Raw genomic sequence first — 13,212 nt, forward strand, 5'->3', positions numbered from 1 at the left:
GTCAAGTTGAAGTCCTTCAAGAATGCATCTGAGTTGGTTGGAAAATACCATGAGAAAAACAAGCCATGTGCAAATATTGCTATTGGTCTTGATTATGATGCCTTGAACAACAAGAAGAAAGATATAGGTGACAAAGGAAAAGCAACATAAAATGAAAATGTTCCAGCAATGCTGAAGAAGGTTGTATCACCTATTTATAAGGCATGTGAAGTTAACTTCAGTGAAGAAGAGTTGATTATCAAGCAAGAAATTGCTGATGAAGATAATGAGAAGAAAAATGAAGAAGCTGTTATTATTATTAAAAGTTTCAGTTAAAGTTGTTGGAACATTTAGATTATTATTAAAAACTGGTGTTTATTTGGATTTATTTGAGACCTTTATTGCACCGTCTTTTAGACGAAATCTTATTTCTATTTCCTGTTTGGACAAATATGGCTACACTTGTTCTTTTGGAAATAATAAAGTGTGTTTCTCTTTAAATTCAAATGTGGTTGCCACCGGTTCTTTAATTGATAATCTTTATTTGCTTGATACTGTTACTTTTAACAATGAAATTTTGCACTCAAGTGCAAGAGGTACAAAACGTAAGTTAACTGAGAATTCTACTATATTATAGTACAAGCGATTAAGTCATATCTCTAAACAGAGAATTCAGAGGCTTGTGAATGATAGAATTCTTGATCCCTTAGATTTAAGTGAATTTCAAGTCTGTGTTGAATCTATTAAGAGAAAACAAATAAACTCGAGAAAGTTAGGTGCCAATAGAGCTACAAGTGTCTTGGAACTGATTCATACCGATATATGTGGACCATTCCCTACAGCCTTTTGGAACGGTCAATGGTATTTTATCACGTTCATAGATGATTACTCTAGGTATGGTTACCTATACTTGATACATGAGAAGTCACAAGCTCTGAACGTATTTAAAGAGTATAAAGCTGAAGTTGAACTTCACCTAAACAGTAGTATTAAAGCTGTCAAATCTGATCGTGGTGGTGAATACTATGGTAGATATGATGGATCAGGTGAGTAACGTCCAGGACCCTTTGCTAACTTCCTAAAGGAGTGTGGAATTGTCCCTCAGTACACTATGCCAAGAAAACTAAATATGAATGGTGTTGCTGAGAGGCGAAACCGTACTCTTAAAGATATGGTGAGAAGTATGATAAGTCATTCTTCCTTGCCTGAATCACATTGGGGAGATGCACTAAAGACTGTAATTTATATCCTTAACCGGGTTTTAACTAAAGCAGTGGCCGAAACTCCTTACAAACTTTGGACTAAGAAAACACTTAGTATTAATCATTTACATGTTTGGGGTTGTCCAACTGAGGCAAGGCCATATAGGCCAAATTAAAAGAAACTGGATTCTAGGACGGTCAGTTGCTATTTTGTTGGGTATCCGGAACGTACTCGTGGATTTAAATTTTATGATCTCGCTACTAGAACCTTCTTTGAGACTGATAATGCAAGATTTTTTGAGGATGTTGATTTTGGGAGGGAAGATATAGGTAAAAGTATTATCTTTGAAGAAGATAGTCATGATCCTATTTATGACTCTGCCGAGAGCAATGATCATATTATGATACCTATCATTGTTCAAGGCCCTCCGGTTCAAGACAACACCGAAATTCCCCATGAGGAACCAATTGAGCAAACTCAACAACCTCATGAATCACAAGAAGTGCCACGTAGGAGATCCACTAGAGAGCGAAAGAGCGCAATTCCAGATGATTATGTTATTTTTCTACAAGAACGTGAAGATGGAATTGGCATTGGGGAAGATGATCCTTTAAATCTTCAACAAGCCATGCAGAGTCCTAACTCTCAAAAGTGGATTAATGCCATGAATATAGAGATGCAATCTATAAAAGACAATGACGTTTGGGATCTTGTCGAGTTGCCTAAAGGCTCAAAACCTATTGGTTGCAAATGGGTATTTAAAACCAAAAAGGATTCGAGTGGTAACATCGAAAGATATAAGGCTCGTCTAGTCGCTAAAGGATTCACTCAAAAGAAAGGTATCGACTACAATGAGACTTTCTCTCCGGTTTCTATGAAAGACTCATTTAGTATTTTTATGGCACTTGTGGCTCATTATGATCTAGAGCTACATCAGATGGACGTAAAGACGGCATTTCTCAATAAAAACATTGGCGAGACAATTTATATGGTGCAACCAGAAAACTTTGTCATTGGAGATCCAAAGGCTGTGGTTTGCAAATTAAAAAAGTCCATCTATGGTCGCAGGCAGGCTTCTCGTGAATGGTATCACAAATTTCATCATATAATCACATCATATGGCTTCAAAATGAACTTGGTGGAACATTGTGTATATCACAAGTTCAGTGGGAGCAAATTTATCTTTCTTCTCTTATACGTTGATGACATCTTACTTGTTACTAATGATATAGGCTTCTTGCACGATACCAAGAAATTTCTCACTAGTCAATTTGAGATGAAGGACCTTGGTAATGCCTCTTTTGTATTAGGAATTCAGATACATCGAGATGACTCTCGAGGTATTCTTGGATTGTCACAAAAGAGCCATATTGAAAAGATCCTGTAAAGGTATGGCATAAAAGATTGTGCACCAATGGATAAACACGTGTCTAAGGGAGATAAATTTAGTCTCAAACAGTGTCCCAAAAATAAACTTGAGATAAGGGAAATGCAAAGGATACCATATGCATCGGCAGTGGGAAGCCTAATATATGCTCAAGTTTGTACTCATCCTGACATAACATTCATTGTTGGAATGTTGGGAAGATATTTGAGTAATCCGGGAATGGAGCAATGGAAAGTAGTGAAATGAGTCTTACGGTATTTTAAGAAAACAAAGACTATATGCTCACATACAGGAAATCAGATCATCTAGAAATCATTGGATATTCAGATTTTGACTTTGGAGGATGCAAAGATGAAAGAAAATCTACTTCGGGCTATGTCTATCTACTGGATGGTGGATCAATTTCATGGAGGTCTGCCAAACAGACGCTCATAGCTTCATCCACCATGGCTGCAGAATATATAACATGTTTTGTGGCATCCAATCAAGCTTTTTGGCTGCGAAACTTTGTCACTGGTTTGCTTATCCTTGATGGTGTAGAAAGACCATTAAAGATATTTTGTGATAATAAATCAGCAGTGGAGTATTCAAAAAATAATAGGAGCACTACAGATGCAAAACATATAGATATTAAGTTCCTAGTTGTTAAAGAAAAGATTCAGAGTTGACAGATTTCGATAGAATACATTGGCACTAACTTCATTATTGTAGATCCGCTCACTAAGGTGTTAACACCTAAGGTCTTTCACGAGCATACTGCTCATATGGGTGTTATCTTATGTGATACTTTGGTTTAGTGGGAGTTTATATTTTGGTGTTTTATGTAATAAACATTGAGTTGTTTATGTTTTGCAGAATATAGTTGATGGAATTTTATTAAATGTCACTCTACTTTTGTTCAATTTTCTTATTGTGGTTTAACATAGAGTTGAGAAAATTGGAATCAATCTCGTTAGAGATTGCCTAAGGACTAGTTGGAAATAGACATTATATAAATCACATTATAAGTAATTTCCATGCCACTTATCCATGCATTGATTCATATGGTTGAATATATTTGTGTGGTGACCCTGGAAGGTTTAGTCACATAAAGTTTGTGACGAATGCCGCCAGAATCTCATACATATATAGTAGACGAACCGAATTATTTTGGTAAAATCTAAGGACGATAAATAACATAAAGTTGCGCACTAAAGTTTTGTATAATTGATTCTGAATTCATATGAAGCCCAAGTGGGAGATTGTCATTATTATTTTTAATAATAATAATTATTTTATGGGCTACATATATATATATCAATTATATTTGCTATTTATTATATTGGGTTAAATTAAGTGATCAAATAAGAAACCCAATTAGATTTTATTTTATTGTATGGACCTAATAAGAGGATACCTAATACCAGGCCCAATTAAATTATAATGGGAGATTTAATTAGGTGGTATATAAAAGGGTTATAGTCCCCAATATATCAGGTACACGTAATGGCTTGTCTTCTACCCATCAGAGAGAGCCATTGAGAAAACTATAAGGAGTACTTGGTTGAAGAAGACAATAATCAAGAATATTATTCAGATTCAGATATTGTTACAATTATAACCTTATGGATTCAGGTATGCTTCCGCCTTTGGTTAAATCTTGATAATTAGATATGATAATTACGGTCCTTGTCTCTATTTTAGAGAATTATATGTTAATAGAATTATTAGATTCTATCAGAAGCAACTCAATCTTCCAAAGCTGAAGAGAAGCTCATGGACAAATAAAGTCCCAAGACACATGTAAAAGAAACTAAGACTGAAGATGCAAGAAAGAAGAAGAAAAATAGAAATGGTAAAATTAGGATAAACAAAAGCAACAATTTTGCTTATGTTGCAGATGCTCCAAGAAAGAAATGTGAGAAATGTGGCTCTATGAATCATCTAACTTACCTTTGTAAAAAGGTTGTTAGCAAGCCAGTTGCAAGAGCCTGCAAATATAATGAAGCAGATGCAAATGATCCCTACTCATTCTGTGACAAGTTTGATTGCATCCCTTGAAACTTGAAAGTGATGAAAAGTTGCCACAAACTGAGACTTGACCTTAAAGAAACAAAAATTGAGTCTACAACAGTTAGGGAAAATGTACAACAATCAATAAATTCCATTTTATCTGAAACTACGTATTCTACTTCTGCTAAATCAATTAATAACCGCTTGTGTAGCCTATGCGAAGCAAGCCTATATAGGGTACAAGATCGAAAAGAATGAAGAAAGTTCCCAACACTGCTTGGGTTACTAAACACACTTAAAACTCATTGTGAAAATGGTAAAATGAAGAAGGTCATATGGATCATAGACAGTGGATGTTCCAGACATTTGACAGGTGATAAGGCCCTACTATCATAATTTGAGGAGAAAGCTGTCCCTTTGGTGACCTTTGGAGACAACAACAAAGGATTCACACTGGGATATGGCAAGATTTTTTCTGGAAATATTATCATTGATGATGTAGCACTGGTAGCTGGTCTTGAAGTGAATCTTCTCAGTGTTAGCCAGTTTACAGACAAAGGCTTTGAAGCTTTATTCAACAAAGAAGAATGCACTTTTATTAGCAAGAAAACTGGTGAAATTGCTCTGAAAGGAGCAAGGAAAGGAAGCTTATTTGTTACAGACTTTGACTCAACAAATAAGGATGGAATTTGTTGCTTCTACACCAAGGCATCAGAAGAACAAAGCAAGCTATGGCATAAGAAGTTGTCTCACTTGAATTTCAAGGCAATCAACACCTTGGTCAAAAAGGAGTTGGTAAGAGACATGCCTAATCTGTAGTTTGCTCAAGTTGAAGTCTGTGAAGCTTGTCAGAAATGAAAAATGAAAAGATCAAGTCACAAGTCAAAAGCCGTGAATTCTATAAGTGCACCATTGCAACTTATTCACATGGACTTGTTTGGGCTAGTAAATATCTTATCAATTTCAAGGAACAAATATGCATTTGTGATGGTGGATGATTTCTCAAGATACACTTGGGTAGAGTTCATGCACTCTAAAGATGAGACTCCACACATCATAATTGAGCACATCAAGAAGATTGAAAAACAGGCTGAAGATCATAATTGTGTAAAGAGATTGAGAAGTGATAATGGAACAGAATTCAGGAATGCAACATTGAGTGAATTCTGCAAGAGCAAAGGCATTGTTCAAGAATTCTCATCTGCTAGAACACCTCAACAAAATGGGGTAGTTGAAAGAAAGAATAGAACTTTGGTAGAGGCTGCTAGAACAATGTTGCAAGATGCCAAGCTGCCTACAAGTTTTTGGGAAGAAGCTGTTAACACTGTATGCTAAACTCAAAATATATATCTCATTAACAAGGCCCATGGAAAATCACCTTAGTCAATCATGTCTAAGAGAAATCCTACTGTAAAACATCTTCATGTGTTTGGAAGCAAGTGTTACATCTTAAAAGACAACTCTGAATATGTGGGAAAATTTGACCCAAAGGTTTTTGAAGCAATTTTTCTGGGATATTCATTGAAAAAAATAGCCTACAAGGTCTATGTGATTGATCAAAAGAAGATTATGGAAAGCACATATGTGACTTTTGATGATGACAAGTGTCCATGATTGGAATGCCTTGATTACAATGAAGCTAAAACCCTTACATTTGAAAACTCAACATTGATAGTGATTCTGATGGAGAAGATGAAGTTAGTGCACAACAGATGATAAATGAAGAGACTACTGAACAGGAAAATCATGGGAATGGAAGCTCATCTCAAACACCTGAATTTGATAGCATAAACTCAGGGGAGAAAGAGAAGAAGGATCTACCAGTCATACCAATCATGAAGAAAATGATGAAGGCACAAGTCAACAAACTCACACATGGAAGTGGGATAAAAGTCACACTAGACAAGCAATTATTGGTGATTCTACTGCTGGTGTGAGAACTAGAAGTGCAACTGCTAATGAGTGCCTACATGCATGCTTTTTGTCTCAAGTAGAGCCTACGAAAATTGAAGAAGCTCTAATGGATCCTAATTGGATATTTGCCATGCAGGAAGAGCTAAATCAGTTTGAAAGGAACAAAGTTTGGGAGTTAGTTCCTGCACCAAAAAATAGAAGCATAATTGGAACAAAATGGGTGGTCAAGAACAAGATGGATGAAAATGGTATAGTTACCAGAAACAAGGCAAGGTTGGTTGTAAAAGGCTACTCACAAAAAATAGGAATTGATTATGATAAAACTTTTTCTCCAGTTACAATACTTGAAGCAATAAGGATTTTTCTAGCATTTGCTGCACATTCAAATTTTAAAGTGTATCAAATGGATGTCAAGAGTTCTTTTCTAAATGGTGAGTTAGAAGAAGAGGTTTATGTGCAACAGCCACCTGGCTTTGAAGATCCATAATTTCCAGATTTTGTGTACAAGTTACTTAAGGCTCTATATGGACTAAAGCAGGCACTTAGAGCTTGATATGATACATTGGAAAAATTCCTACTTAAATATGGTTTTACTAGAGGTACTATAGACAAGACTCTCTTTTACAAGAAATATGGTGAAGATATGATCCTAGTTCAGATCTATATGGATGATATCATCTTTAGTTCCACAAATGAAAAGCTTTGCCAAAGATTCTCCAGGCTTATGCAGAGTGAATATGAAATGAGTATGATGGGGGAATTAAGTTACTTTCTTGGACTTCAAGTCAGTTAAAGAAGTAATGGAATCTTCATCAGCCAAACTAAATATGTTAAAGATTTATTAAAAAAGTTTGGCATGGTTGATTGTTCACATGCATCTACACCTATGTCTATTGCAACAAAGTTGGATGAAGATAAAAAGGGCAAAAATGTAGATATTTTAAGCTATAGAGGGATGAGTGGATCATTGCTTTATTTAACTACAAGTAGACCAGACATCATGTTTGCTACATGTTTGTGTGCAAGATTTCAAGCCAATCCAAAAGAATCACATTTAATGGCTGTGAAGAGGATTTTCAGATACTTGAAGGGGATTCCAAACTTGGGATTGTGGTATCCTAAAGGAACTGGTTTTGAAGCTGTTGGCTACACAGATGCAGATTTTGCTGGATACAGGGTTGAGAGAAAGAGTACTAGTGGAAGCTGTCAATTTCTTGGACAAAGACTTCTATCTTGGTATAGCAAGAAACAACAATCTGTATCAACTTCTACAGCAAAGGTTGAATACATAGTTGTAGGAAGTTGTTGTGCTCAAGTGCTTTGGATTAAAAATCAGCTAATGTATTATGGCCTATTGTTACACAAAATCCCTATTATGTGTGACAATACTAGTGCTATATCTATAGTGGCTAATCCAGTTAATCATTCTAGAACAAAGCACATTGATGTAAGGTACCATTTTATTAGAGAACATGCTACAAATGGTACCATTGAGCTTATTTTTGTTCCAACAGAAAAACAGTTAGCTGATATTTTTACTAAACCTTTGGATGAAGCAACTTTCACTAGACTTGTAGGTGAAATTGGAATGCTTAATCCTTCATCCTAAGGCAAGAACTCAGCTAATGTGTTGCAGCAGATTAATTTCTAGTCAATCAAAATTAATTTGATTTAATTGGAAATTAACTGAAATATGAATTATAAATTTTTCATAAATCTCTGTATATTTATTTTTCAAAAACAAAAATTTTAGCTTGGAATATTTCAAATTCTAACTAAGCTACTTAGTTGTTAATTTACATATTTAATATGTGAAATTAACACAAGGCAGAATCAAATTGATCAAAAGTATATAGAGAACTGAGTTCTCGATAAGTCTAACTGACTTATCGACAGGTCATTTTAAGACTTCTCGAGTGAGTTCACGATAAGTCAATTTACTCACTTCTTGAGTGACTTCTCGATAAGCATTATTATGACTTATCGATAAGTCATTGTAGAGTTCTCTATAACTGTAAACTTACTGAGTTCTCTACAAGTATCTTTTTAGACTTATAGATAACTCCGAAGTAAAATAATTTAATTCAATAAATTATTTTGGTAAATTACTTTTGGCAAAATTATTCTGATTTTATTTTAAATTTATTCAAATAAAAATTTGAATGAAATTCAGTCCATTTCTGGACAAACTGGGTATTTATTTGACATCTCGATAAGTTAATTTTTAGTTCTCTAAAAGAGTAATTTAAAATGACTTCTCGATATGTAATTCTTCTTCAAATTGACTTCTCGATAAGTATAATCCAAACGTCTATTTTTGACTTCTCGACAAGTCATTTGCTTTTACTATAAATACCCAGACATCTCGATACATATACATACTTACATCTTTCGAGAATTCAAGTGACCTAGCTTTTCAATCCGAAACCGAATTCTCTCTCATTTTCACTCCTTTCTCACCAATTTCTCTTACCCACTAAACTTCATACTCATAACAATGGCAGCCAGTAATATTGTTCCTTTTATCCCCAAGGAGACTAGCTTTCTTGCATTTTTGGATGCAAACCAAGCACCTGAGATTTTCTAATGTTTTGTCAAGTTCCTGTCTGAGACCTACTTTGTAGATGCTCTTATTGCTAATCAAGTATTGTATTTGGATGTGTTAGGGGACTTTTAGAACATAGCTTCAACAAGGACAAGTGTACATGAGAACCAAGCTGCAATAATTGTGATAAATTGCACAATCAAGGGACAACAGGTGGAGATCTCTAAAAATGATGTTAATCAGGCATTGGGAATTCGGATTGACAAGCTGGTGGAGGCTCCAACTCAGGATGAGCTGTATGAGTTCATGGACTTCATCAATTATTTTCTGAGAAGAATTGAGCACCGGGCCAACAATGCCATTGGAGAAGATGTAAGGAAATTTTTCAACCTAGATTTATTATGTCAGCTTTAAACCATAAAGTTAATGACATACATATGCTTGAAGGAGTATAGGTCACTAATTGACAACTGTAAGCAAGTATCCAAAATTCTATTTGAATCACTTCTTACTAAGAATAAGGTTCTAGTGGGTCTTAAGTTAACACATTTCATGATGGAATGATTTAAGACCTACCCTTATTCTATGCTAGACATGAGATCCAGTGCAAGTCAACCTAACAATGGTTCCTGAGCCTGTGGAAGCACAAACATAGGCAAACCCATAGGAACCTACCCTGTATAGAGTCTGCATAGCCTGCACTTGAAGAAATTCAAGTGTATGGTCGGAGAAATAAGGATGGCACACAAAGTGAGAGCACATCTATTTAAGCTCCCTCATCTATTCAGAGGGAGCTGTCAACACTCACTTCTGAACAACAACTTCTAATCTCTCAAATTTCTTCTTCACATCCAGCACTTGAATCTATTTCTCAAGTGAAAGATAAATCAAGTGACTTGGTTCAAGAAACCTTGCTCACCACTCAGACACTACATTCAGATGGTGAGAGGCTACTAGCTGGGGTAGACCTTGATGACACCATCAAAACCAGGGGGGATTCATCAGTTTTTACTGAAGAACCCATGGATGTCTCAAATTAACCTTCATGTGCAAATCAGCCTTCACAGGCTGTTAGGTTTGAGGGTAGTACTCCTGAGGGGGAGCTATCTAAATCCTCTCCAATTTAATTGGAGGTTCCTGTACAAGGAACAACTCCCCTCAAAACCCTAGCAGAAATCACATTAGTAGTTGATGTTAGGAGTATAATTACTAATGACCCTGCTATGGGATAGGCTAATTTATCACATTCACGTGATAGTGCTTTGCAAGAAGCACAAGGGTTTGAGACTGGTGCACATGACAGTAACCCAGTCAAATCCCCTCCAATTCAATTGGAGGTTCCCACAACTAGTGTGGAACAACAACTGGTCATAAACACAGAGCAATCTGTGAGTAAAACTATGACTTCAGTCACAGGTGGTTCTGATCCCTCAACATCTCAACCTTCAACCTCACAACCTCAACCACAACACTTAATCTCCCAGTGGCTTCAAGAAACCATACATCAACCATCCACCATTGAAGATCTTAGAGTTGATCAACTTGGTGGCCTTGCACAGATATCCCAACAGCTACTCACATCCAACATGTCCAACCAGGACTACCAAGCTATCATGCTCACCTACCAGGCTGATGTTGAAGAGAACCAAGCTAAAATTATTGATGAAGCTGGTCAGGATGCTAACTATGATGCCTGGCTGGATAAGGACTTCACCATTGAAATGGATGTTGTGCTAACCAAGTTCAGGGAGGAGTACATTACTATTCTGGGCAGCAATGCTAGATCTTTAACTCCCTAAGAGGTGTATGATGCCATCAATGATGTCTACAAAGCTCAAATCAAGGCTTTCCACAATTTTAGAAAAGCACTTCAAATCACATTGAATGTACATCAAGACAAGATTATGAGGATGGTAAGGGAAAGATGGATCAAATTATCCCCTCTCAGAATGAGATCAAAAATCAATTCAAAATCTTTTCAGAACAGATGTCAAGGTATGATCCCAGTGGGATTGACAGGAGTGTTACACAACTAAAAGACTCCTTTATAGCTTTGCACAAGGTGGTTCAAGATCATATCATCAACTCAAATGACACAAGGTGGAAGCTGGATCAAATGCATACTGCAAGATACACTCCTTCCCCTTTGGTTATGGATGAAATTCAAAAACATATGTAAGCTTCACTTGGTCCATCTTCTGCTGTCTCTACATCACACTCCTCTTCACAAGACTTTCAAGCTCTTAAGACATAGGTGGCCTCTCTGGAAACCTCTAATGCATCTCTCACTGCTCAAGTTCAAGCTTTGACTACTCTGGTCAAAAGTCAACAATCGGACATTAAGATATTGGTGGACTCCCACAAGCATCTCCAAATGCGGAACTTTATTGCTTTGGGAGCCATAATGGGCAAACTCAACATTCCACTGCCCTCACTACCTGAAGACATAAGGCGTGAACTACCATCTCCTCTACTTATGCCTTTCACAAAGACTAAGGGGGAGATTGAGGCTAGGATTCAATAATTCAGGGATGCTCAAGCTAAATCCAAAGAGTCTATTCAGGTTGGTCAAAGCTCCTCAAGTGCTCAAATTGATTGGAAAAGAAAGACTCGTCAAGGCTGTAGAAGGACCAAATCAAGATCAAGAATTCAGTGAACTTCTTGCAGTCTTGAGAATGTCTCTTCAAAATAACTTCATCACATACAATAGAGCATTGGCTAAAACTATCAATCAAGTCAGGGCAGTAGTGGTGAATGTTGATAATTATCTAAAAAAGAGGATTGGGATCAATATCAATGATGGTGGTGTAGACAGATGCATTCAAGTCTCTATCTCAAATCTCAGAACTCTAAGGGCATCTGAGCTGGATGTAATGATTGACAAGGTTCATAGGGTCATTACAGAGGACACTCAGCTCCTCAATGAACTCAAAAATGCACAGATAGCAGCTTTTCCTGAAGCCTATCTATATCCAAGCAAAGGAGTAACCTACATATGCCCACAAACCAAGAAGAATAAAATCCGAAATATGACCAAGAATTGTATGAGAGGGAACATGAGACTGATCATGACTATTCAATCTGACTTGAAGTATAAAAAGATCAAGAAAATTGAAGATGAAGAAATGATCAGAATTCTTGAAAGGTATCTCGGAAATGTTGACACCATGTTGCAACCCACTCAGTTTAATCTAAGAAGTGACAAGGATGATGATGAGCAGAAGCATGATGAACAAAAACCATTTGGCTCAAATCCTAGTCAACCTTCAAGAGCAACTGGTAGTAACAATGAGAAGAAAGAATGAGATAAGAAAAGAGGAGAAGAGAGAAGAAGCAAGAGAAGGCATGATGGCTCAGAACCACACCAAACCCTAAACATCCAAACAACTCTAGATCAACCTTTAGCTCAACCTCAATCATCAAACCACCTCTAACCTCTAAGCCAAAATTCCTATACAAGCAAAATGCTTATACCTTCCTAAAAATTCCAATCACCACAAACCAAATATCTCTCAAGAAAATCACAAACCTACCTTTTGCAAAACCATCACACAAAACTCATTTCAATTCTGTTGGGAGAAGACCTAAGAAGGCTAAGCATACTGAAAAAGTCAAAGTTACTGAAAGGGCCATCTGGAATTGTTTCAAGCAGAATGATTTTCTACCCTTAAACTGGTGTAGTTCAGATGAAGACTATTTTCAACAAATGGCTGAGGAAATAGTTAGAGTCTGGGTTGTTACATTGAAGGAAGTAAGAATCTACTTTCAAGATGGGTCCTTCACTTTTCTTGGCAGCAATTTGATGGACACTCTCTCCTCAACAGAAATCAAGAGAGTGATAAGTTTGCTGAAGGACAAGGATACTGCGACAAGAGCATGGAGATCTTAGCTGAATGGTTGATTGCAAGGGAAGATAGAAGAACAAGGAGTAGAGCATAATATGAGGAGAAAAGGAGGAAGTATGGTGAGTAAATTAAAATGTATATTAAAAGATCTGAAGAACTCAAAGCAAAAGGGATGAGCAGAATCTCTAAAGATGGAAGATTTCTAAATGTAAAAGGTGGCTCATTTTCAAAATTCAGAATTGAAATGTTAGATGGTTATCCAAAGCAAGACAGACTCAAACTGATAGAAGCTCTAACTGGGACTCCAATCATAGAGGAACTTGAAATTATTGTGTATCTAAAGGACC

This window comes from Apium graveolens, chromosome 2 (assembly GCF_009905375.1).
Source record: "Apium graveolens cultivar Ventura chromosome 2, ASM990537v1, whole genome shotgun sequence".
In the NCBI taxonomy this organism is placed as follows: Eukaryota; Viridiplantae; Streptophyta; class Magnoliopsida; order Apiales; family Apiaceae; genus Apium; species Apium graveolens.